The sequence below is a fragment of the Oncorhynchus kisutch genome, linkage group LG11 (assembly GCF_002021735.2).
Source record: "Oncorhynchus kisutch isolate 150728-3 linkage group LG11, Okis_V2, whole genome shotgun sequence".
In the NCBI taxonomy this organism is placed as follows: domain Eukaryota; kingdom Metazoa; phylum Chordata; class Actinopteri; order Salmoniformes; family Salmonidae; genus Oncorhynchus; species Oncorhynchus kisutch.
This window is the reverse complement of record NC_034184.2, coordinates 53,085,373-53,109,659: the sequence shown is the minus strand read 5'-3', so window position 1 is coordinate 53,109,659 and position 24,287 is coordinate 53,085,373. Positions and strand designations below refer to the sequence as shown.

At 43.1% G+C, this 24,287-nt stretch overlaps 1 protein-coding gene across 4 annotated transcripts in view; it reads right to left on the bottom strand.

Annotated features, from left to right (window-relative positions):
• Nucleotides 1–24,287, bottom strand: part of LOC109899541 (zinc finger protein 438-like) — a 100,835-nt gene that overhangs the window by 41,828 nt on the left and 34,720 nt on the right. The window contains exon 2 of one of the 4 annotated variants that reach the window (XM_031835945.1): nt 16,055–16,331. The exons of the other annotated variants lie outside the window; for them this stretch is intronic. The gene's annotated coding sequence lies outside the window, so the exon portion shown is untranslated. The remainder of the gene's footprint in view (nt 1–16,054; nt 16,332–24,287) is intronic. 4 annotated transcript variants of the gene reach the window in all.

Here is a 24,287-nt window from a genome sequence, read left to right as displayed (position 1 = left end):
AAATTCAATTGACTGGACATGATTTGGAAAGGCACACACAATTGTCTATATAAAAAGGTCCCACAGTTGACCGTGCGTGTCGGAGCAAAAACCAAGCAATGAGATCGAAGGAATTGTCCGTAAAGCTCCAGAAAAAGATTGTGACGAGGCACAGATCTGGGGAAAAGTACCAAAAAATGTCTGCAGCATTGAAGGTCCCTAAGAACACAGTGGCCTCCATCATTCTTAAATGGAAGAAGTATGGAACCACCAAGATTATTCCTAGAACTGGCTGCCCGGCAAAATTGAAAAATCGGGGGAGAAGGGCCTTGATCAGGAAGGTGACAAAGAACCTGATGGTCACTGACAGAGCTCCAGAGTTCCTCTGTGGAGATGGGAGAACCTTCTGGAATGACAACCATCTTTGCAGCACTCACGCCAATCAGGCCTTTATGTTAGAGTTTCCAGACAGAAGCCACTCAGCAGTAAAAGGCACTTGTTAGTCCTTAGTCCGCTTGGAGATTGCCAAAAGGTGGGGATGTTTTTCAGTGGCAGGGACTGGGAGACTAGTCAGGATCAACGGAAAGATGAACGGAGAAAAGTACAGAGAGATCCATGATGAAATCCTTCTCCAGAGGGCTAAGGACCTCAGACTGGGGCGAAGGTTAAAGTTCCAACAGGACAACAACCCTAAACACACAACCAAGACAACACAGGAGCGGCTTCGAGACAAGTCTCTGAATGTCCTTGAGTGGCCCAGCCAGAGCCCAGACTTGAACCGGATATAATGTTTCTGGAGACACCTAAAAAAAAGCTGTGAGGCGACGCTCCCCATCCAACCTATCAGCGCTTGAGAGGATTTGCAGAGAAGAATGGGAGAAACTCTACAGGTGTGCCAAGCACGTAGTGTCATACACAAGAACACTCGAGGCTGTAATTGCTGCCAAAGGTGTTTCAACAAATAACTGATTCATGGGTCTGAATACTTATGTAAATGTAATATTTCCATTTGACAGTTTTTATAAGTTTCTAAAAAACAGTTTTTGCTTTGTCATGGGGTATTGTGTGTAGACTGATGAATATATTTGCTTATTCCATTTTAGAATAAGGCTGTAACGTAACAAAATTGGAAAAAGTCAAAGGGTCTGAATGCACCGTATATAGTTGAAAGTCAGTGTGTTTTTTTGCTTCAATAGAATAAGGGGCGTGCAACGATAGATTTTCACACAAAATACATTACTGCACACATTCGGCGTAAAATCGTTTTCAGCAATGACAACAGAGGTGCAACGCTATTTGGCTAGCAGCCACACAAGTAAATTAGCTTACAATGTAGCAAGTAGAGGTCGGCGGTTTAAAAATCGGCCTGGCCGATTAATTAGGGCCGATTAAGTTTCTATAACAATCAGTAAATCAACCTTTTTGGCTGACCACCTATTACGCGAGTGCAGTGTCAAAAGACCTTGTGGCTGCAAGGAGCCAAAGTTGCTAGCTAGCATTAAACTAATCTTGTAAAAAAAACAAATCAATCTTCACAATCACTAGTTAACTACACATGGTTGATGATATTACTAAGTTAATTAGCTTGTCCTGCTTTGCATATAATCAATGCAGTACCTGTTAATTTATCATCGAATCACAGCCTACTTCACCAAATGGGTGATGACAAAAGTGCATTCGCGAAAAATGTAGAGTTGAAGTCGGAAGTTTACGTACACTTAAGTTGGAGTAATTAAAACTTGTTTTTCAACCAAGTCGGTTAGGACATCTACTTTGTGTACGATACAAGTAATTTTTCCAACAATTGTTTACAGAAATTATTTCACTTATAATTCACTGTATCACAATTCCAGTGGGTCAGCAGTTCACATACACTAAGTTGACTGTGCATTTAAACAGCTTGGAAAATTCCAGAAAAGGATGTCATGGCTTTAGAAGCTTCTGATAGGCTAATTGACATAATTTGAGTCAATTGGATGTATTTCAAGGCCTACCTTCAGTCTCAGTGCCTCCTTGCTTGACATCATGGGAAAATCAAGAGAAATTTGTTATCAGTATAAAAGACACCTGTCCACAACCTCAAACAGTCACACTCCAAACTCCACTATGGGCAAGACCAAAGAGCTGTCAAAGGACACCAGAAACAAAATTGTAGACCTTCACCAGGCTGGGAAGACTGAATCTGCAATAGGTAAGCAGCTTGGTTTGAAGAAAATCAACTGTGGGAGCAATTATTAGGAAATGGAAGACATACAAGACCACTGATAATCTCCCTTAATCTGGGGCTCCACGCAAGATCTCACCCCGTGGGGTCAAAATTATCACACCTTTTTATTCTTTATTTTATTTAACCAGGTAGGCTAGTTGAGAACAAGTTCTCATTTGCAACTGCGACCTGGCCAAGATAAAGCATAGCAGTGTGAACAGACAACAACACAGAGTTACACATGGAGTAAACAATTAACAAGTCAATAACACTGTAGAAAAAAAGAGTCTATATACATTGTGTGCAAAAGGCATGAGGTAGGCGAATAATTACAATTTTGCAGATTAACACTGGAGTGATAAATTATCAGATGGTCATGTACAGGTAGAGATATTGGTGTGCAAAAAAGCAGAAAAGTAAATAAATATATACAGTATGGGGATGAGGTAGGTAAAATTGGGTGGGCTATTTACCGATAGACTATGTACAGCTGCAGCGATCGGTTAGCTGCTCAGATAGCAGATGTTTGAAGTTGGTGAGGGAGATAAAACTTCAACTTCAGCGATTTTTTTATTCGGCGGCCAAATGAGGTGTTGGCTTTAGGGATGATCAGTGAGATACACCTTCTGGAGCGCGTGCTACGGGTGGGTGTTGCCATCGTGACCAGTGAACTGAGATAAGGCGGAGCTTTACCTAACATGGACTTGTAGATGATCTGGAGCCAGTGGGTCTGGCGACAAATATGTAGCGAGGGCCAGCCGACTAGAGCATACAGGTCACAGTGGTGGGTGGTATAAGGTGCTTTAGTAACAAAACGGATGGCACTGTGATAAACTGCATACAGTTTGTTGAGTAGAGTATTGGAAGCTATTTTGTAGATGACATCGCCGAAGTCGAGGATCGGTAGGATAGTCAGTTTTACTAGGGTAAGTTTGGCGGCGTGAGTGAAGGAGGCTTTGTTGCGGAATAGAAAGCAGACTCTAGATTTGATTTTCGATTGGAGATGTTTGATATGAGTCTGGAAGGAGAGTTTACAGTCTAGACACCTAGGTACTTATTAATGTCCACATATTCTAGGTCAAATCAAATCAAATTTTATTTGTCACATACACATGGTTAGCAGATGTTAATGCGAGTGTAGCGAAATGCTTGTGCTTCTAGTTCCGACAATGCAATAATAACGAACAAGTAATCTAACTAACAATTCCAAAAAACGACTGTCTTATACACAGTGTAAGGGGATAAAGAATATGTACATAAGGATATCTGAATGAGTGATGGTACAGAGCAGCATAGGCAAGATACAGTAGATGATATCGAGTACAGTATATACATATGAGATGAGTATGTAAACCAAGTGGCGTAGTTAAAGTGGCTAGTGATACATGTATTACATAAGGATGCAGTCGATGATATAGAGTACAGTATCTACGTATGCATATGAGATGAATAATGTAGGGTAAGTAACATTATATAAGGTAGCATTGTTTAAAGTGGCTAGTGATATATTTACATCATTTCCCATCAATTCCCATGATTAAAGTGGCTGGAGTAGAGTCAGTGTCATTGACAGTGTGTTGGCAGTAGCCACTCAATGTTAGTGGTGGCTGTTTAACAGTCTGATGGCCTTGAGATAGAAGCTGTTTTTCAGTCTCTCGGTCCCAGCTTTGATGCACCTGTACTGACCTCGCCTTCTGGATGACAGCGGGGTGAACAGGCAGTGGCTCGGGTGGTTGATGTCCTTGATGATCTTTATGGCCTTCCTGTAGCATCGGGTGGTGTAGGTGTCCTGGAGGGCAGGTAGTTTGCCCCCGGTGATGCGTTGTGCAGACCTCACTACTCTCTGGAGAGCCTTACGGTTGAGGGCGGTGCAGTTGCCATACCAGGCGGTGATACAGCCCGCCAGGATACTCTCGATTGTGCGTGCTTTTGGTGACAAGCCAAATTTCTTCAGCCTCCTGAGGTTGAAGAGGCGCTGCTGCGCCTTCCTCACGATGCTGTCTGTGTGAGTGGACCAATTCAGTTTGTCTGTGATGTGTATGCCGAGGAACTTAAAACTTGCTACCCTCTCCACTACTGTTCCATCGATGTGGATGGGGGGGGTGTTCCCTCTGCTGTTTCCTGAAGTCCACAATCATCTCCTTAGTTTTGTTGACGTTGAGTGTGAGGTTATTTTCCTGACACCACACTCCGAGGGCCCTCACCTCCTCCCTGTAGGCCGTCGGAACCATCCAGGGTGGTGATGCTAGTCGGGCGTGCGGGTGCAGGCAGCGAACGGTTGAAAAGCATGCATTTGGTTTTACTAGCGTTTAAGCGCAGTTGGAGGCCACGGAAGGAGTGCTGTATGGCATTGAAGCTCGTTTGGAGGTTAGATAGCACAGTGTCCAAGGACGGGCCGGAAGTATACAGAATGGTGTCGTCTGCGTAGAGGTGGATCAGGGAATCGCCCACAGCAAGAGCAACATCATTGATATATACAGAGAAAAGAGTGGCCCAAGAATTGAACCCTGTGGCACCCCCATAGAGACTGCCAGAGGACCGGACAGCATGCCCTCCGATTTGACACATTGAACTCTGTCTGCAAAGTAGTTGGTGAACCAGGCAAGGCAGTCATCAGAAAAACCGAGGCTACTGAGTCTGCCGATAAGAATATGGTGATTGACAGAGTCGAAAGCCTTGGCAAGGTCGATGAAGACGGCTGCACAATACTGTCTTATCGATGGCGGTTATGATATCGTTTAGTACCTTGAGCGTGGCTGAGGTGCACCCGTGACCGGCTCGGAAACCAGATTGCACAGCGGAGAAGGTACGGTGGGATTCGAGATGGTCAGTGACCTGTTTGTTGACTTGGCTTTCGAAGACCTTAGATAGGCAGGGCAGGATGGATATAGGTCTGTAACAGTTTGGGTCCAGGGTGTCTCCCCCTTTGAAGAGGGGGAAGACTGCGGCAGCTTTCCAATCATTGGGGACCTCAGACGATATGAAAGAGAGGTTGAACAGGCTGGTAATAGGGGTTGCGACAATGGCGGCGGATAGTTTCAGAAATAGAGGGTGACCTAGTGAATGACCTGCAGAAAGCTGGGACCAAAGTAACAAAGCCTACCATCAGTAACACACTATGCCGCCAGGGACTCAAATCCTGCAGTGCCAGACGTGTCCCGCTGCATAAGCCAGTACATGTCCAGTCCCGTCTTAAGTTTGCTAGAGAGCATTTGGATGATCCAGAAGAAGATTGGGAGAATGTCATATGGTCAGATGAAACCAAAATAGTACTTTTTGGTAAAAACTCAACTCGTCGTGTTTGGAGGACAAAGAATGCTGAGTTGCATCCAAAGAACACCATACCTACTGTGAAGCATGGGGGTGGAAACATCATGCTTTGGGGCTGTTTTTCTGCAAAGGGACCAGGACGACTGATCCGTGTAAAGGAAAGAATGAATGGGGCCATGTATCGTGAGATTTTGAGTGAAAACCTCCTTCCATCAGCAAGGGCATTGAAGATGAAACGTGGCTGGGTCTTTCAGCATGACAATGATCCCAAACACACCGCCCGGGCAATAAAGGAGTGGCTTCGTTAGAAGCATTTCAAGGTCCTGGAGTGGCCTAGCCAGTCTCCAGATCTCAACCCCATAGAAAATCTTTGGAGGGAGTTGAAAGTCCGTGTTGCCCAGCAACAGCCCCAAAACATCACTGCTCTAGAGGAGATCTGCATGGAGGAATGGGCCAAAATACCAGCAACAGTGTGTGAAAACCTTGTGAAGACTTACAGAAAACGTTTGACCTCTGTCATTGCCAACAAAGGGTATATAACAAAGTATTGAGAAACTTTTGTTATTGGCCAAATACTTAATTTCCACCATAATTTCCAAACAAATTCATAAAAAAATCCTACAATATGATTTTCTGGATTTTTTTTCTCATTTTGACTGTCATAGTGAAGTGTACCTATGACAAAAATTACAGGCCTCTCATCTTTTTAAGTGGGAGAACTTGCACAATTGGTGGCTGACTAAATACTTTTTTGCCCCACTGTAAATCCACAGTAAAACGAGTCCAATATCGACATAACCTGAAAGGCCACTCAGCAAGGAAGAAGCCACTGCTCCAAAACCGCCATAAAAAAGCCAGACTACGGTTTGCAACTGGGGACAAAGATATTTCTCCAAAAAGTACTGTCCTCTGGTCTAATGAAACAAGAATAGAACTGTTTGGCCATAATGACCATCGTTATGTTTGGAGGAAAAAGGGGGAGGCTTGAAAGCTAAAGAACACCATCCCAACCGTGAAGCACGGGGGTGGCAGCATCATGTTGTGGGGGTGCTTTGCTGCAGGAGTGACTGGTGCACTTCACAAAATAGATGGCTTCATGAGGGAGGGAAATGATGTGGATATATTGAAGCAACATCAAGACAGGAAGGTCAGGAAGTTAAAGCTTGGTCGCAATTGGGTCTTCCAAATGGACAATGACCCCAAGCATACTTCCAAAGTTGTGGCAAGATGGCTTAAGGATGACAAAGTCAAGGTATTGGAGTGGCCATCACAAATCCCTGACCTCAATCCTATGGAAAATTTGTGGCCAGAACTGAAAAAGCCTGTGCGAGCAAGGAGGCCTACAAACATAACTCAGTTACACCAGCTGTGAGGAGAAATGGGCCAAAATTCACCCAACTTATTGTGGGAAGCTTGTGGAAGGCTACCTGAAACATTTGACCCAAGTTCAACTATTTAAAGGCAATGCTACCAAATACTAATTGAGTGTATGTAAACTTCTGACCCACTGGGAATGTGATGAAAGAAAGAAAAGCTGAAATAAATATTACTCTGACATTTCACATTCTTAAAATAAAAAAAGTGGTGATCCTAACTGACCTAAGACAGGGAATTTTTACTAGGATTAAATGTCAGGAATTGTGAAAAACTGAGTTTAAATGTATTTGGCTAAGGTGTATGTAAACTTCCGACTTCATCTGAACCTAACCATAAACATCAATGCCTTTCTTAAAATCAATACACAGAAGTATATATTATTTAAACCTGCATATTTAGTTCAAAGAAATTAATGTTAGCAGGCAATATTAACTATGGAAATTGTGTCACTTCTCTTGCGTTCAGTGGAAGCAGAGTCAGGATATATGCAACAGTTTGGGCTGCCTGGCTTGTTGCGAACTATGAACTAATTTGCCAGAATTGTACATAATTATGACATAACATTGAAGGTTTTGCAATGTAACAGCACTATTTAGACTTAGGGTTGCCACCTGTTTGAAAAAAATACGATATATATATATATGTGAATGAATGTGCAAGCAGAGATACTGGGGTGCAAAGGAGCAAGATAAATAAACAAATTAATACAGTATGGGGATAAGGTAGTTGGATGGGCTATTTACAGATGGACTATGTACAGGTGCAGTGATCTGTGAGCTGCTCTGACAGCTGGTGCTTAAAGCTAGTGAGGGAAACATGAGTCTCCAGCTTCATTAATTTTTGCAGTTCGTTCCAGTCATTGGCAGTAGAGAACTGGAAGGAAAGTAAGAATTGGCTTTGGGGGTGACCAGTGAAATATACCTGTTTGAGCGCGTGATACAGTGAATTATAAGTGAAATAATCTGTCTGTAAACAATTGTTGGAAAAATGACTTGTGTCATGCACAAAGTAGACATCCTAACCGACTTGCCAAAACTATAGCTTGTTAACAAGACATTTGTGGAGTGGTTGAAAAACAAGTTTTAATGACTCCAACCTAAGTGTATGTATGTACACTTCTGACTTCAACTGTATATGAGAAAATAAAGCAGGGTGGCCCTCTATAGTGACTGAAAAGAGCATGTGTGTGTCCCAAATTGCACCCTATTCTCTATGGTGCACTACTTTTGACCAGAGCCCATAGGTTCCTCCTGCCATGGTTTGGGCAGCACTACTTTTGACCAGAGCCCATAGGGTCCTCCTGCCATGGTTGGGGTAGCACTACTTTTGACCAGAACCCATAGGGTCCTCCTGTCATGGTTGGGGTAGGCACAAAACCACAATCTCAATTCCCTAAGAGATGGGCAATGCGAAGCCTGCAGCATTCTCCCTCTACAAGCCTACAGTCTGTCCCTGGTCGCTGGACTTGTTCTTACATCAGGGTCACTGGTAATTCATGTCTTACAAAAGAGACACACTTCAGCAGTTCAGCCAGGGACCAGAGAGAGTGCTCACAGGAGCCATCAGCTTTCCTCTCCTCCTCTTTGTGACCAACATGAGAAATATCCACTGTGTGTGAATAATACATTTGAGCTGCGAGTCACTTCTAACCAGAATACAGTTCTGTTTGTGAAGAAGCAAGCTGCCTAAGGAGTCAACCAGGGGGAGGTGTTTTATTTTTCCTTCACAGAAATGGCAGTACTCACTAAAGATTTACCACCCAATAGGTTGGTACAAAAATAAACTAAGAAGATTGAAACAACAGTCTCACAGGTGCAAACCCAGGCCACACAGATACTCTGTAAAGTGGAACAGAAACCCTGTTGTAATTATGAAGACAAGACCGAGAGCTCGGGAAAACTTAAAAAAGGAGAGATCAAAAGCCTGTGTATTCCTGGCGAGCAGATCCAATCAGCCAGGAGGGCCTGGCCAGGAGAGGAGGATGAGAGGCAAGCACTTCCCTTTTAAATTGATCCCACAGAGACCTTCATGGTTCCCTAGGACTCACAGAGAGATAACTCTCCAAGCCCCACAGATCTGAGGAGGCACCGCACAGCTCACTGGAGAAAGAGGGAGGGATATAGAGAGAGACAGAGCGAGAGAGAAAGTTGAGGTAAGGATAGAAGTAACCTAACGTAGCAGGAGTAAGAGAAACGCAGGAGCAGGATGCCCCACATTGTGGTCATGACAAGAATGAGTAGTCTTAGTAATACGAGGCGCACATCCAAAAGTGGAAGTCACATCACATGCTCTTTTCCTTTTCCCCTGAAAACAGAATGACTATCATTTTTTCCCGACCCCGCAAGGAGTGGGATAGAAGAGAAGAAAGCAGGGTGACGAGAGATGGAGACCAGAGAGCTGAGAGCTCAGTCTCTGGGGCTGAACTACCCGGACAGCATCCAAGCCCTCCCTGGATATGATGCCAGCAGACAGAGAGCCTGGAGTATCAACTATAAAAAATAGCCAATGTTACATATCCTGATGATTTACTTTAGCAGCAGTGTCTTTTTATTCTGTCCGGTTCTGGCAGATTAAGCTTTGGCTCATTAAGGACTGGCCTGAGATCAGACTCTGGACCACAGACTGTTTAATCCCATAGGTGCAAGGAACTCCAAGGAACAACAGCATCGCTGCAGCCCAGAGACTCAACACATGGATTAAATGGTGTGTGTTTGCGTAGGCCTAATAATTTTATTTCTTTCCCTCTCCCTCAGATGCAGGCCTGTTAGCCAGGTCAACAGCAGTTTGAGGGGGGAGTTCAAACAGGGAGAGGAAAAGGGAGTCCAGCAGACCAACATTCTGGCAATACCTTCCAGGTTCACTGTTTCAAAACATTCCCTCCCTACTGAACACCACCCTGGTTGCAGTACATAAGGTCATCACTAGGGGCAGAGGGGTGATAGGCCTAGTAGGGAAGACAGCACATGATTTTAAGATGTTCAGGTACCGATTCATAGCGGCCGCCAGTATTTAGCCGGACTATAATTGGCTCCAGTCAAAGCACTCAGCTCAAGCTGTGATGGATAGCCAGCACGGGGCATAAATAACTTAGCCTCATAAATAACCAGATCACAACTAATATCATTAAGGTACCCCCTGGTTGGCACAGCCACTCCTAATCCCTCCACACAGCTTCAGCCTGCCTGTCTGTCGCTCCCCATAACAAACGCCGTAAACTCACATCACTATTAACATCAATATTTTTAAATTTCATCCTGCTCACTCTCCAGACCGAAGCCATTTATTTAATTAGTTGAATAGAAAATTGGCAGGAGGTGCAGGATTGGGGTTACGTGGCTGCATGGGTTTCTATTGGCACAGGTAACCTTTTTTTGAGAGATTTAACGCAGAGAATTGATTGCAAGAGCAAACTCATCATCCTGGCTATTTTTCAGTGTGAAAATGGGGAGGAAAAAAAAGAGAAAGACCTCTATTTTTATCGGCAGAGGAGAGGAGGAACCGGAGAGAGATTAGCTTGTCATTAGGATGAGGATTGGAGGAGAGTAGAATCAATTTCTGGGGTTTAAAAAGCTGACAAACAGTTCTCTCTCTCCCTCCCTCAGCCTCAAGCACGCATCTTCTTGACAGCCCCAAAGTACATGAGGGGAGGTGGTTTAGCCAGGTATGACGGTAAGTAAGGATGGATACAGTGCATTCAGAAAATATTCATACCCCTGGACTTATTCCACATTGTGTTACAGCCTGAATTCTAAATATAATAAATATATATTTTTTGTCAGTAATCTACAAACAATACCCAACAATGACAAAGTGAAAACATTTTGTTAATTTTTTGAACATTTAAATACACTGCTCAAAAAAATAAAAGGGAACACTTAAACAACACAATGTAACTCCAAGTCAATCACACTTGTGAAATCAAACTGTCCACTTAGGAAGCAACACTGATTGACAATAAATTTCACATGCTGTTGTCCAAATGGAATAGACAACAGGTGGAAATTATAGGCAATTAGCAAGACACCCCCAATAAAGGAGTGGTTCTGCAGGTGGTGACCACAGACCACTTCTCAGTTCCTATGCTACCTGGCTGATGTTTTGGTCACTTTTGAATGCTGGCGGTGCTTTCACTCTAGTGGTAGCATGAGACGGAGTCTACAACCCACACAAGTGGCTCAGGTAGTGCAGCTCATACAGGATGACACATCAATGCGAGCTGTGGCAACAAGGTTTGCTGTGTCTGTCAGCGTAGTGTCCAGAGCATGGAGGCGCTACCAGGAGACAGGCCAGTACATCAGGAGACGTGGAGGAGGCCGTAGGAGGGCAATAACCCAGCAGCAGGACCGCTACCTCCGCCTTTGTGCAAGGAGGAGCAGGAGGAACACTGCCAGAGCCCTGCAAAATGACCTCCAGCAGGCCATTAATGTGCATATGTCTGCAGTTTGAGGGGTCGGAACGGTCAGAAACAGACTCCATGAGGGTGGTATGAGGGCACGACGTCCACAGGTGGGGGTTGTGCTTACAAGCCCAACACCGTGCAGGACGTTTGGAATTTGCCAGAGAACATCAAGATTGGCAAATTCGCCACTGGCGCCCTGTGCTCTTCACAGGTGAAAGCAGGTTCACACTGAGCAATGTGACAGACGTGACAGAGTCTGGAGACGCCGTGGAGAACGTTCTGCTGCCTGCAACATCCTCAAGCATGACCGGTTTGGCGGTGGGTCAGTCATGGTGTGGGGTGACATTTCTTTGGGGGGCCGCACAGCCCTCCATGTGCTCGCCAGAGGTAGCCTGACTGCCATTAGGTACCGAGATGAGATCCTCAGACCCCCTGTGAGACCATATGCTGGTGCGGTTGGCCCTGGGTTCCTCCTAATGCAAGACAATGCTAGACCTCATGTGGCACAGCAGTTCCTGCAAGAGGAAGGCATTGATGCAATGGACTGGCCCGCCCGTTCCCCAGACCTGAATCCAATTGAGCACATCTGGGACATCATGTCTCGCTCTATCCAACAACGCCACGTTGCACCACAGACTGTCCAGGAGTTGGCGGATGCTTTAGTCCAGGTCTGGGAGGAGATCCCTCAGGAGACCATCTGCCACCTCATCAGGAGCATGCCCAGGCGTTGTAGCGAGGTCATACAGGCACGTGGAGGCCACACACACTACTGAGCCTCATTTTGACTTGTTTTAAGGACATTACAACAAAGTTGAATCAGCCTGTAGTGTGGTTTTCCACTTCAATTTTGAGTGTGACTCCAAATCCAGACCTCCATGGGTTGATACATTTGATTTCCATTGATAATTTGTGTGATTTTGTTGTCAGCACATTCAACTATGTAAATAAAAAAGTATTTAATAAGAATATTTCATTCATTCAGATGTAGGATAGTGTTCCCTTTAATATTTTTGAGCAGTCTATATAAAAATAATATTATTTACATAAGCATTCACATGTTAATAAAGTACCTTCGGAAAGTATTCAGATCCCTTGAATTTTTCCACATTGTTAGGTTACAGCCTTCTTTAAAATGTATAAAAAAAACATTCACCCCCTCAATCTATAATACCCCATAATTACAAAGCAAAAACAGGTTTTTAGAAACATATGCTAATTTAAAGAGAAAAAAAACATTTAAAATCATACATTTACATAAGTATTCAGACCCTTTACTCAGTACTTTGATGAGGCACATTTGGCAGCAATTACATCCTCGAGTCTTCTTGGGAATGATGCTTCAAGCTTGGACTGTATTTGGGGAGTTTCTCCCATTCTTCTCTGCAGATCCTCTCAAGCAACATCAGGTTGGATGGGGCGCGTCGCTGCACAGCTATTTTCAGGTCTCTCCAGAGATGTTCGATCGGGTTTAAGTCCTGGTTCTGGTTTGCCACTCAAGGACATTCAGAGACTTGTGCCAAAGCCACTCCTGCGTTGTCTTGGCTGTGTGCTTAGGGTTGTTGTCCTGTTGGAAGGTGAACCTTCGCCCCAGTATGAGGTTCTGAGCGTTCTGGAGTAGGGCCAAAGAGTTCAATCTTGGTTTCGTCAAACCAGAGAATCTTGTTTCTCATGGTCTGAGAGTTGTGTGCCTTTACTGAGGCATGGCTTCCGTCTGGTCACTATACCATAAAAATGCCTGATTGGTGGAGTGCTGCAGAGATGGGGAAAACCTTCCAAAAGGACAACCATCTACACAGAGGAAGTCTAGAGCTCTGTCAAAATGACCATCGGGTACTTGGTCACCTCCCTGACCAAGGCCCTTTCTCCACCGATTGCTCAGTTTGGTTGGGCAGACAGCTCCAGGAAGTCTTGGTGGTTCCAAACTTCTTCCATTTAAGAATGATGGAGGCCACTGTGTTTCTGGACCTTCAATGCTGCAGGAATGTTTTAGTACCCTTCCCCAGATCAGTACCTCGACACAATCCTGTCTCGGAGCTCTACGGACAATTCCTTCAACCTCATGGCTTGGTTTTTGCTCTGACATACACTGTCAACTATGGGACCTTTACATAGACAGGGGCTATTATAATGGCACCAGAGGAGACGGCTTCCGTTTTACGGTGCCTCAACCAATTGTGCGTGCTTATTTTGTACATAATGTTTCTTCCACCGTCTCTTATGACCAAAAAGAGCTTCTCGATATCAGTACAGCGATCACAATACTCACCTCATACTGGAAGAATCATTTTTCTTTAACGAGTCTGAGACAAAGGATTTACTTCAGACACCCGACAAGGCCCTCATCCCGGTCATTCACAGGAGAAGGAGACGGAGATATCTGGGACGTAGGTTGGGGTGCCTTGTAAAAATCTGACGGCGAGTAGGTAATACGCCTTTACCGGCGGTCCTATTAGCCAATGTACAAATCATTGGATAATAAAATAGACAAACTATGATCACATACATACTGCCAACCGGACATTAAACTGTAATAACTTACATTTCACCGAGTCGTGGCTAATCGACGACATGAATAACATACAGCTGGCGGGTTTTACGCTGCATCGGCAGCGTAAGACAAGAGGTGATGGTCTATGTATATTTGAAAACAACAGCCGGTGCACGAAATCTCTCGTCTCGAGATTTTGCTCGCCTGAGGTAGAATATCTCATGATAAGCTATAGACAAACTCTCTTGGTAAATAGTGTTATCTATATACTTCGTAGCTACAGTTGAAGTCGGAATTTTACATACAGCTTAGACAAATACATTTAAACTCAGTAACTCACAATTCCTGACATTTAATCCTAGTAAAAAATTCCCTGTCGTAGGTTAGTTAGGATCACCACTTTTTATTTGAAAAATGTGTCAGAATAATAGTAGAGAGAATTATTTCTTTCATCATATTCCCAGTGGGTCAGGAGTTTACATACACTCAATTAGTATTTGGTAGCATTGCCTTTAAATAGTTGAACTTGGGTCAAACGTTTTGTGCAGCCTTCACAAGCTGGGTGAATTTTGGCCCATTCCTCCTCACAGAGCTGGTGTAACCGAGTGCGGTTTGTAGGCCTCATTGCTCGCACATGCTTTCTCAGTTTTCTATAGGATTGAGGTCAGAGCTTTGTGATGGCCACTCCAATACCTTGACTTTGTTGTCCTGAAGCCATTTTGCCACAACTTTGAAAGTATGCTTGGGGTCATTGTCTATTTGGAAGACCCATTTGCGACCAAGCTTAAACTTCCTAACTGATGTTTTGATATGTTGCTTCAATATATCCACATCATTATCCTTCTCATGATGCCATCTATTTTGTGAAGTGCACCAGTCCCTCCTGCAGCAAAGAACCCCAACAGCATGATGCTGCCACCTCCGTGCTTCATGGTTTTGATGGTGTTCTTCGGCTTGCAAGCCTCCCCCTTCTTCCTCCAAACATAACGATGGTCATTATGGCCAAACAGTTCTATTTTTGTTTCATCAGACCTGAGGACATTTCTCCAAAAAGGTACAATCTTTGTCCCCATGTGCAGTTGCAAACCGTAGTCTGGCTTATTTATGGTGGTTTTGGAGCAGTGGCATCTTCCTTGCTGAGTGGCCTTTCAGGTTATGTCGATGTAGGACTCGATTTACTGTGGTTATAGATACTTTTGTACCGGTTTCCTCCAGCATCTTCGCAAATGTCCTTTGATGTTGTTCTGGGATTGATTTGCACTCTTCGCACCAAAGTACGTTCATCTCTAGGAGACAGAACACGTCTCCTTCCTGAGCGGAATGACGGCTGCGTGGTCCCATGGTGTTTATACTTGCGTACTATTGTTTGTACAGATGAACGTGGTACCTTCAGGTGTTTGGAAATTGCTCCCAAGAATGAACCAGACTTGTGGAGGTCTACAATCTTTTTTTCTAAGCTGATTTTCTATTGATTTTCCCATGAAGTCAAGCAAAGAGGCACTGTAGGCCTTGAAATAGGTAGGCCTTGAAATACATCCACAGGTATACCTCTAATTGACTCAAATGATGCCAATCAGAAGCTTCTAAAGCCATGACATAATTTTCTGGAATTTTCCAAGCTGTTTAACCTCTCTTGGGGTTGTGGGACGCTACCATCCCACCTGGACAACATACAGAAAAATTGCAGAGTGCCAAATTCAAAAACAGAAATACATAATACACATCTATCATTACAAACAGTAACCATCCAAGTAGAGGAGTAACAAAAGTCAGAAATAGCGATAAAATGTATCACTTACCTTTGATGATCTTCATATGGTTGCACTCCCAAGACTCCATGTTACACATTAAATGTTTGTTGTGTTCAATAAAGTCCTTCTTTATATTCAAAAACCTCAGTTTTGTTGGAGCGTTTTGTCCAGTAATCCATTGGAACAAAGCGCCGTCACAGCAGGCAGACAAAAAAATCTAAAAAGTACCATAAAAGTTCGTAGAAACATGTCAAACGATGTTTATAATCAATCCTCATGTAGTTTTTGTCATAAATAACCGATCATAGTTCAACCGGACAATAGCTTCTTCAATAGAAAAGGAAAAACAAGAAAGGCTCGGTTATGCGCAGGACTCATGTCCTCTCATTGAAAGTGGTGTTTCTCCCTCATTTTTCAGAGTAAAAGCCTGAAACAATGCCTAAAGACTTGCCTTTACTTTCTGAAGGTGCTGTATGTATGACATTGTAGGCTATTGTATATAGGGAAAGATCAGGAAAAACTGCAGGCCCTACACATACAGGACATTTCAATAACTAATTGATGGCACCAAAAACTATTCCTACCTTTTCCACCAACCTGGCACAGGCAGGTATCCAATGTGATGGAAATGCCCTTGGAAAGGCCTGGGAGGCCACAGATTTACCAGAGTTCCCGTGAGAGAACAACCAGGAAGGAGAGCCTCTTTCCTGGTGTTTTATAAGGCTCGAGGCAAGCCCCCCTCTCGGAATTCTCCCTCTCCGCTCTTCCTATGTACCATCTCCCACCGCAACCCCTGACGATCATGTGTCCGCGGCTTCACCGAGGGCGAGAGTGGGGACAGGAACCACACAGGAAACGCTGCTGTAACACAACACACATAGGGGGATGGGTAAAAAGAAAAACCTGGAGTGGTAAGCAAACTTTGCAACCAGAACCAGCACACCACCACATTGTAGGCCTATATTGGCAACCAGATAGCGAGGGATGGGCAAGCCCATACCGCCAGGTCTGGTCTGCCATCAGTCCTAATGGAGCCCACATGGGAGCTGCTTCCGGTGTCATAGCTGTTAGTACAATTTCAGTGTGTTTCACTGGACTGTTGAAGTAGAAAAGCGTATTTCTCAAGACAGCAACATTGGGACTTATGCAAAGTAGGAGTGTTGCAGCCAGACTCAGATCCAAGATGGTAGATAAAGTCTAAAGAATGCCCTCATTTGCCAGTCTTATATGTAGAGCTCTGAGATCACGGTCGATGTTGGGATCTTAACATCAGGGTTAGGAGTGTTCTGGCCTCTGCAGTCATTTGTGAGCTGCTCCTGTAGCCTGTAAATGATTAGGCCAAGGAAGGCAATTAACTGGAGCATCACTAGGCTAAAAATAGACAGGCTTCCTTGGCAGGTCTGCTCCTGGGTCCTGGGTGAGGTCCATGGTCTATGCCGAGAAGCCCCTCCTGTTGTTATTGAAATCTGGGCTTGATTTATTTGAAAAGACAACGTGAACACAGCCCAAACATGTCCGTCGGTCCGTCTATGAGGTGTCCCGAGAGAGATGGAATGGCGTGGGGAAAAAATGTTGTGGGAGAAAATAAGAAAGAAAGAACGTGGGAATGTTCCTGCAGATATGTTTGGATGCAGGAAGAAATGTTTGGCAAACAGTCTCCAATTACAGAGGAGGAATCTATGAGGCTTGAAAATTATCAAGGACAATCTGATCTTTATTCAAATTGGAGCCTGTGGTGTAGCTGATGCATTGAAATTAAGCATAGCCATACCTGATGCTCATACATTTAAGTACATTTTCTATTCAAGGACATGGTTCTGCTATGTCAAAAGAACCTCTCAGCTAGGCTAATTAAACTAGTCAATTCATTTCAATCACTTTTTGACCACATATATACAGTTGAAGTCGGAAGTTTACATAGGTTGGAGTCATTAAAACTCATTTTTCAACCACTCCACACATTTCTTGTTAACAAACTACAGTTTTGGCAAGTCGGTGAGGACATCTACTTTGTGCATGAAACAAGAAGTGTCTCCTGACCCCTCCTGTCTCAGCCTCCAGTATTTATGCTGCAGTAGTTTGTGTCGGGGGGCTGGGGTCAGTTTGTTATATCTGGAGTACTTCTCCTGTCCTATTCGGTGTCCTGTGTGAATCTAAGTGTGCGTTCTCTAATTCTCTCCTTCTCTCTTTCTTTCTCTCTCTCGGAGGACCTGAGCCCTAGGACCATGCCCCAGGACTACCTGACATGATGACTCCTTGCTGTCCCCAGTCCACCTGGCCATGCTGCTGTTCCAGTTTCAACTGACCTGAGCCCTAGGACCATGCCCCAGGACTACCTGACATGATGACTCCTTGCTGTCCCCAGTCCACCTGGCCATGCTGCTGCTCCAGTTTCAACTTCCACCTGACTGTGCTGCTGCTCCAGTTTCAACTGTTCTGCCTTATTATTATTCGACCATGCTGGTCATTTATGAACATTTGAACATCTTGGCCATGTTCTGTTATAATCTCCACCCGGCACAGCCAGAAGAGGACTGGCCACCCCACATAGCCTGGTTCCTCTCTAGGTTTCTTCCTAGCTATTGGCCTTTCTAGGGAGTTTTTCCTAGCCACCGTGCTTCTACACCTGCATTGCTTGCTGTTTGGAGTTTTAGGCTGGGTTTCTGTACAGCACTTTGAGATATCAGCTGATATACGAAGGGCTATATAAATAAATTTGATTTGATTTGCAACAATAGTTTACAGACAGATTATTTCACTGTATCACAATTACAGTGGGTCAGAAGTTCACATACACTAAGTTGACTGTGCATTTACACAGCTTGGAAAATTCCAGAAAATGATGTCATGGCTTCTGGTATGCTTCTGGTATGCTAATTGACATTATTTGAGTCAATTGGAGAATTGGAGGTGTACCTGTGGATGTATTTCAAGGTCTACCTTCAAACTCAGTGCCTCTTTGCTTGACATCATGGGAAAATCAAAAGAAAATCAGCCAAGACCTCAGAAAAAAACGTATAGACCTCTACAAGTCCACGATTTCCAAACGCCTGAAGGTACCACATCCATCTGTACAAACAATAGTACACAAGTATAAACACCATGGGACCACGCAGCAGTCCTACCACTCAGGAAGGAGACGCATTCTGTCTCCTAGAGATGAATATACTTTGGTGCGAAAAGTGCAAATCAATCCGAGAACAAAAGCAAAGGACCTTGTGAAGATGCTGGAGGAAACAGGTACAAAAGTATCTATATCCACAGTAAAAACGATTCCCTATATCGACATAACCTGAAAGGCCGCTCAGCAAGGAAGAAGCCACTGCTCCAAAACCACCATAAAAAAGCCAGACTATGGTTTGCAACTGCACATGGGGACAAAAATCGTACGTTTTGGAGAAATGTCCTCAGGTCTGATGAAACAAAAAAAGAAATGTTTGGCCATAATGACCATCGTTATGTTTGGAGGAAAAGGGGGAGGCCTGCAAGCCGAATAACACCATTCCTGTGAACTGTGAAGCACAGGGGAGGAGCATCATGTTGTGGGGGTGCTTTGCTGCAGGAGGGACTGGTTTTCTTCACAAAATAGATGGCATCATGAGGCATGAAAATTATGTGGATATATTGAAGCAACATCTCAAGACAGCAGTCAGGAAGTTAAAGCTTGGTTGCAAAATGGGTCTTCTAAATGGACAATGACCAGAAGCATACGTCCAAAGTTCTGGCAAAATGGCTTAAGGACAACAAAGTCAAGGTATTGGAGTGGCCATCACAAAGCCCTGACCTCAACCCTATAGAACATTTGTGGGCAGAACTGAAAAAGGAGGCCCACAAACCTGACTCAGTTACACCAGCTCTGTCAGGAGCAATGGGCCAACATTTACCCAACTTATTGTGGAAAGCTTGTGGAAGGCTACCTGAAATGTTTGACCCAAGTTCAACAATTTAAAGGCAATGCTACCAAATACTATTTGAGTGTATGTAAACTTCTGACCCACTGGGAATGTGATGAAAGAAATAAAAGCTGAAATAAATCACTCCACTATTATTCTGACATTTAACATTCTTAAAATAAAGTAGTGATCCTAACTGACATAAGACAGGGAAATTTTACTCGGATTAAATGTCAGGAACTGTGAAAAAAGTATTTGGCTAAGATGTATGTACATTTCTGACTTCAACTATATTTGCTCATGGTAGAAATGGTTAGAAAGTGCCACATCATTCAGGAGATAGAAGTGCTCAAAGTTGACTCATTTTACATACCCCACCATATCCATGTCTTCATTACTGGAAACGATTAGAGTTTGATATCATTTTAAAAGCTTACAAACAGGTTTGTCAAAGTACAGTATTTTATAATTTATTGAAAAAAAGTTATTGAATAAAAAACTGTTTCTTTAACTTCAATTACTTTAAGGACAGTTCTAAAATTATCATCTTCATATTCATCATCTCCAGCACCACACCAACATCAACATACAGTGCATTCGCAAAATATTCAGACCCTTTGACGTTTTACACACTTTGTTACATTACAGCCTTATCCGCAAATTGATTACACACAATAACAAAAACAGTTTTCAAATTTTTGCAAATGTATTGAAAATAAAAAACAGAAATACCTTATTTACATAAGTATTCAGACCCTTTGCCATGAGACTCTAAATTGAGCTCAGGTGCTTCCCGTTTCCATTGATCATCCTTGAGATGTTTTCTACAACTTGATTCCACCTCTGGTAAATTCAATTGATTGGACATGATTTGGAAAAGGCACACACCTGTCTATATAAAAAGGTACCACAGTTGACAGTGCATGTCAGAGCAAAAACCAAGCCATGAGGTTTTTAATACTACAATTCTAAATCTAATAGCCAAATGATTCTTAAAACAATTTCATGTCAGCTTAGAACCACCCTTCCCCACGGCTTAAGCGTTTAAGAATTTTGACGTGTAAAAAATGTATATACATTTTCGCATCTGAGATGTTTGTTGTGCCCGCCATCTTGAATACAGGTTGGGTGTAAATTTCAATAATAGGTCCATTCTATGAATTCTATTGATCTCTCTTCAGACCACTGTAATTTAACTGGTACACCATTGACATTTTAAGGGTGTGGTCAACGACCCCAATGCAACACATTATTCATTTTGACAGCTCTAGGCTGAGTGGCCTCAGTCATTGGGCTTATCTACCTTGCCAACCCTAGAAGTTCTTAAACCAGCTCAGTGCAATGCATAGGCTCAGACACAGTGTAGGCTACTAGTGAGGTTCAGCATTTCTTGTTTCCAGTCAAATCAAGGCTTGCATACCTACAGTATGGTTTTATAGACCTAAGCCAATTCAACAAAACATGGTTCGGGAAACATGCTTTCCCATGGCGTGGTTCTAAGAAATTCATGCAAAAAAAGAGAATGCTTTTGCATTACTCCCACAGGGGAAAAAAGAAAAACTGAAGAGATTTTATCCTTAAAAAACAGGAGGTTCGCCCACTCGTTCACCTGGGACAACTCTTGGCCGGTGCAGGCTAGCTAGAAGGTTATAAGAGCCTGGGAATGTTGAAGGGAATCAGAACATAGCAAGAGCACTGGGAATAAGGCAGGAAACATGGAGATTAACCCTTTCCTGCCTGCCAGAGGAACGAAAGGAAAACCACGAGGAAAAATATTTTCAATTTGACTTATTTCTAATCCACACTAATGTGAGCGAAAGGCTGTCTGCATTTAAAGTACGAACTGTAGAAAAAAAGAAAATAGGATATAGTTAGACTTATACATTAAAAGAGGTGTTTAAACAACATTTGCAGTTTCTAGCCTAATATATGAAATTCCCTATTGGTTTGGTCTCCATACACATCAAATGTGTTTTTGCCAAGGGAAAATGTTCTGGCACTTTACCGATGCATAAACAAATTAAGGCATATTAGGAAACAGAGGTTTTATTGATAACACAGGCAGAGAACACTCATCACCAGTATGTCCTACTCTGACTAGCTCTATGCTATGGAAGTCATGTGACTGTGCTTACTAGGGATGTGCATCTTCCCCTTTCAAGATGATTCGATATGTAACTAGACTGAACAAAAATATAAACTCAACATGTAAAGTGTTGGTTCCATGTTTCATGAGCTAAATATAAACATTCCAGAAATGTTCCATATGCACAAAAAGCTTATTTCTCTGAAATTGTGTGCACAAATTTGCTTACATCCCCGTTAGTGAGCATTTCACATTTGCCAAGATAATCCATCCACCTGGCAGGTGTTGCATATCAAGCAGCTGATTAAACAACATGATCATTACACAGGTGCATCTTGTGCTGGGGACAATAAAAAGGCCATTAAAATGTGCAGTTGTGTCACACAACATAATGATACAGATGTCAAAAGTTTTGAGGGAGCATGCAAACAGTAGGAATGTCCACCAGAGCTGTTGCAGGAGGAATTTAATGTTAATTTCTCTACCATAAGCCCCCTCCGTCATTTTAGAGAATTTGGCAAGTATGTCCAACAGTCCGCAGACCACCGCAGACCATGTGTATGGCGTTGTGTGGGCGAGGGATTTGCGGATGTCAATGTTGTGAACATAGTGCCCGATGGTGGGGTTATGGTATGGGCAAGCATAAACTATAGACAATAGTGCAATTTGAATGCACAGAGACACCATGACAACATCCTGAGGCCCACTGTCGGCGGCGGATGAATGGCACGTCACCTCAATGCTCAGCATGATAACGCACGGCACAATGTAGAAGGATCTGTACACAATTCCTGGAAGCTGAACATGTCCCAGTTCTTCCAAGGCCTGCATACTCAGACATGTCACCCATTGAGCAAGTTTGGGATACTCTGGATCGACGTGTACGACAGTGTTCCAGTTCTGCCAATATCCAGCAACTTCACATGGCCATTGAAGAAGAGTGGCCTAACATTCCAGACCACAATCAACAGCCTGAGCAACTCTATGCGAAGGAGATGTGCTGCGCTGCATGAGGCAAATGGTGGTCACACCAGACACTGACTGGTATTCTGATCCAGGCCCCTACTTTTTTTAAGGTATCTGTGACCAACAGATTAATAGTCATGTGAAAAGCATAGATTAGGCCTTAATGAATTCATTTCAATTGACTGATTTCCTTATATGAACTCTAACTCTTTGAAATGGTTGCATGTTGTGTTTATATTTTTGTTCAGTGTAGATACATGGGCTCGAATACGATACAAGAACAATACGCTTTAGTTTGAAACGATTCGGTTTGATTAGAAAAATAATTAATGTGAAAATATTTGATGCACTAACATTTGTTGCACAAACACATTCATTTACCATTCTAAATTTAAATCTGCTGGGCCTCTGTACTGCATTTGTCTGAGCTGACTGTGTAGGTGTGCACATTTGTGTAAATTATGTATTTACTGTGTGTGTGTGTGTGTGTGTGTGTGTGTGTGTGTGTGTGTGTGTGCGTATAAAAGATGTACAGTGCATTTGGAATTAGGGGTGAAACGGTACGTGTATTCGTATTGAACCATTCGGTATAGGGTCCACGATGCACGGTTCGGTACGCACTGCGAAACGAACAAACATGAATCATATATTATAGCTATGAAAATATCTATATATTTAACTGTAAAAAAATATTATTGCATAAACTATGGCGTATAAATTCACGTGGGAAAAATATCCACATAGTAATAAAGTTGTCTTTAAAAATAATGTATAACAATAATAAAGTTGTTTAGTCTCGTAGCTGTATGCAGCTCCGCTCATTAGTTGTTTCACTCCAGCGAGAACAGAGCTGAGAGACCGTCGTAGCAGAAATTAGCTTATGAAGGAATTAGCAGTTAGCTAAATGCAAAGGAGCAACATGGCAAGCATTGGCGAGCCAGAACTAGAAGACGCCCCAGTATCATTCAGGTCTGGCAAAATGACTACTCATTTGCGCCGACATCACCCCAAAGTGCCAATGGGTGGGACTAGGCGAAAAAATTTAACGGTAACCACTTCTCCCCACAGCCTTCAGGCAACAATATGTGGCTGAAATCAACACAGATATATCAAAATTCATAGTGGCAGATATGAGACCATTCTCTGTGGTAGAGAATACGGGTTTTCAGAAAAAAATTTAAAAAGTGGTCGAGCCTTCATTTTGCCCAAACATTTAAAAAAATTTTTAAAAAAGAACAACTTGAGAGCGAGTTGTCAGAGATGCGGTCTATTTCTCTAACAGACAGTTGGACGTCTAGATCTACTGAGAGCTACCTTACTGTAACGGTTAATTTAATTACGGCAGAGTGGGAGATAAAAATCATGTCCTTCAAAACAAGTCCGAGAGTAGCGACACAAGTGTAAAGTTGGGGGAAGAGCTAAGGGAAGTAGTTGCAGTGTGGAAGTTGGAGAGGGATAATGTAACAATTCCTGTGACCACTGACAACACTAGAAATATTTTAAATGCAGTTGCACTACCTGGATTGGGGCCACAGATAGGATGCTTTGCTCACGTTATTAATCTAGCATCTCAAAAAGCAATGTCAGTGAATCCAATCTCTCGCCTCCTAGCAAAGATCAGGAAGGTGGTATCCTTTCACAAAAGCACAACTGCTACACATGTTTTCAAGACAAAACAGGAGATGCTGGAGCTGCCAAACCACAAACTAATCCAACATGTCCCTGCTAGATGGAATTCAAGCCATGAAATTGTTGAGCGATACCTTGAGCAGAAAGTTGCAGTGTTTTCTACACTGACTGAACAAGATGTGAGGAAAAATGTCAAAGATTGTGACTTTGTCTGAAAATGACAAGACGAGCAGAGGAATTTAT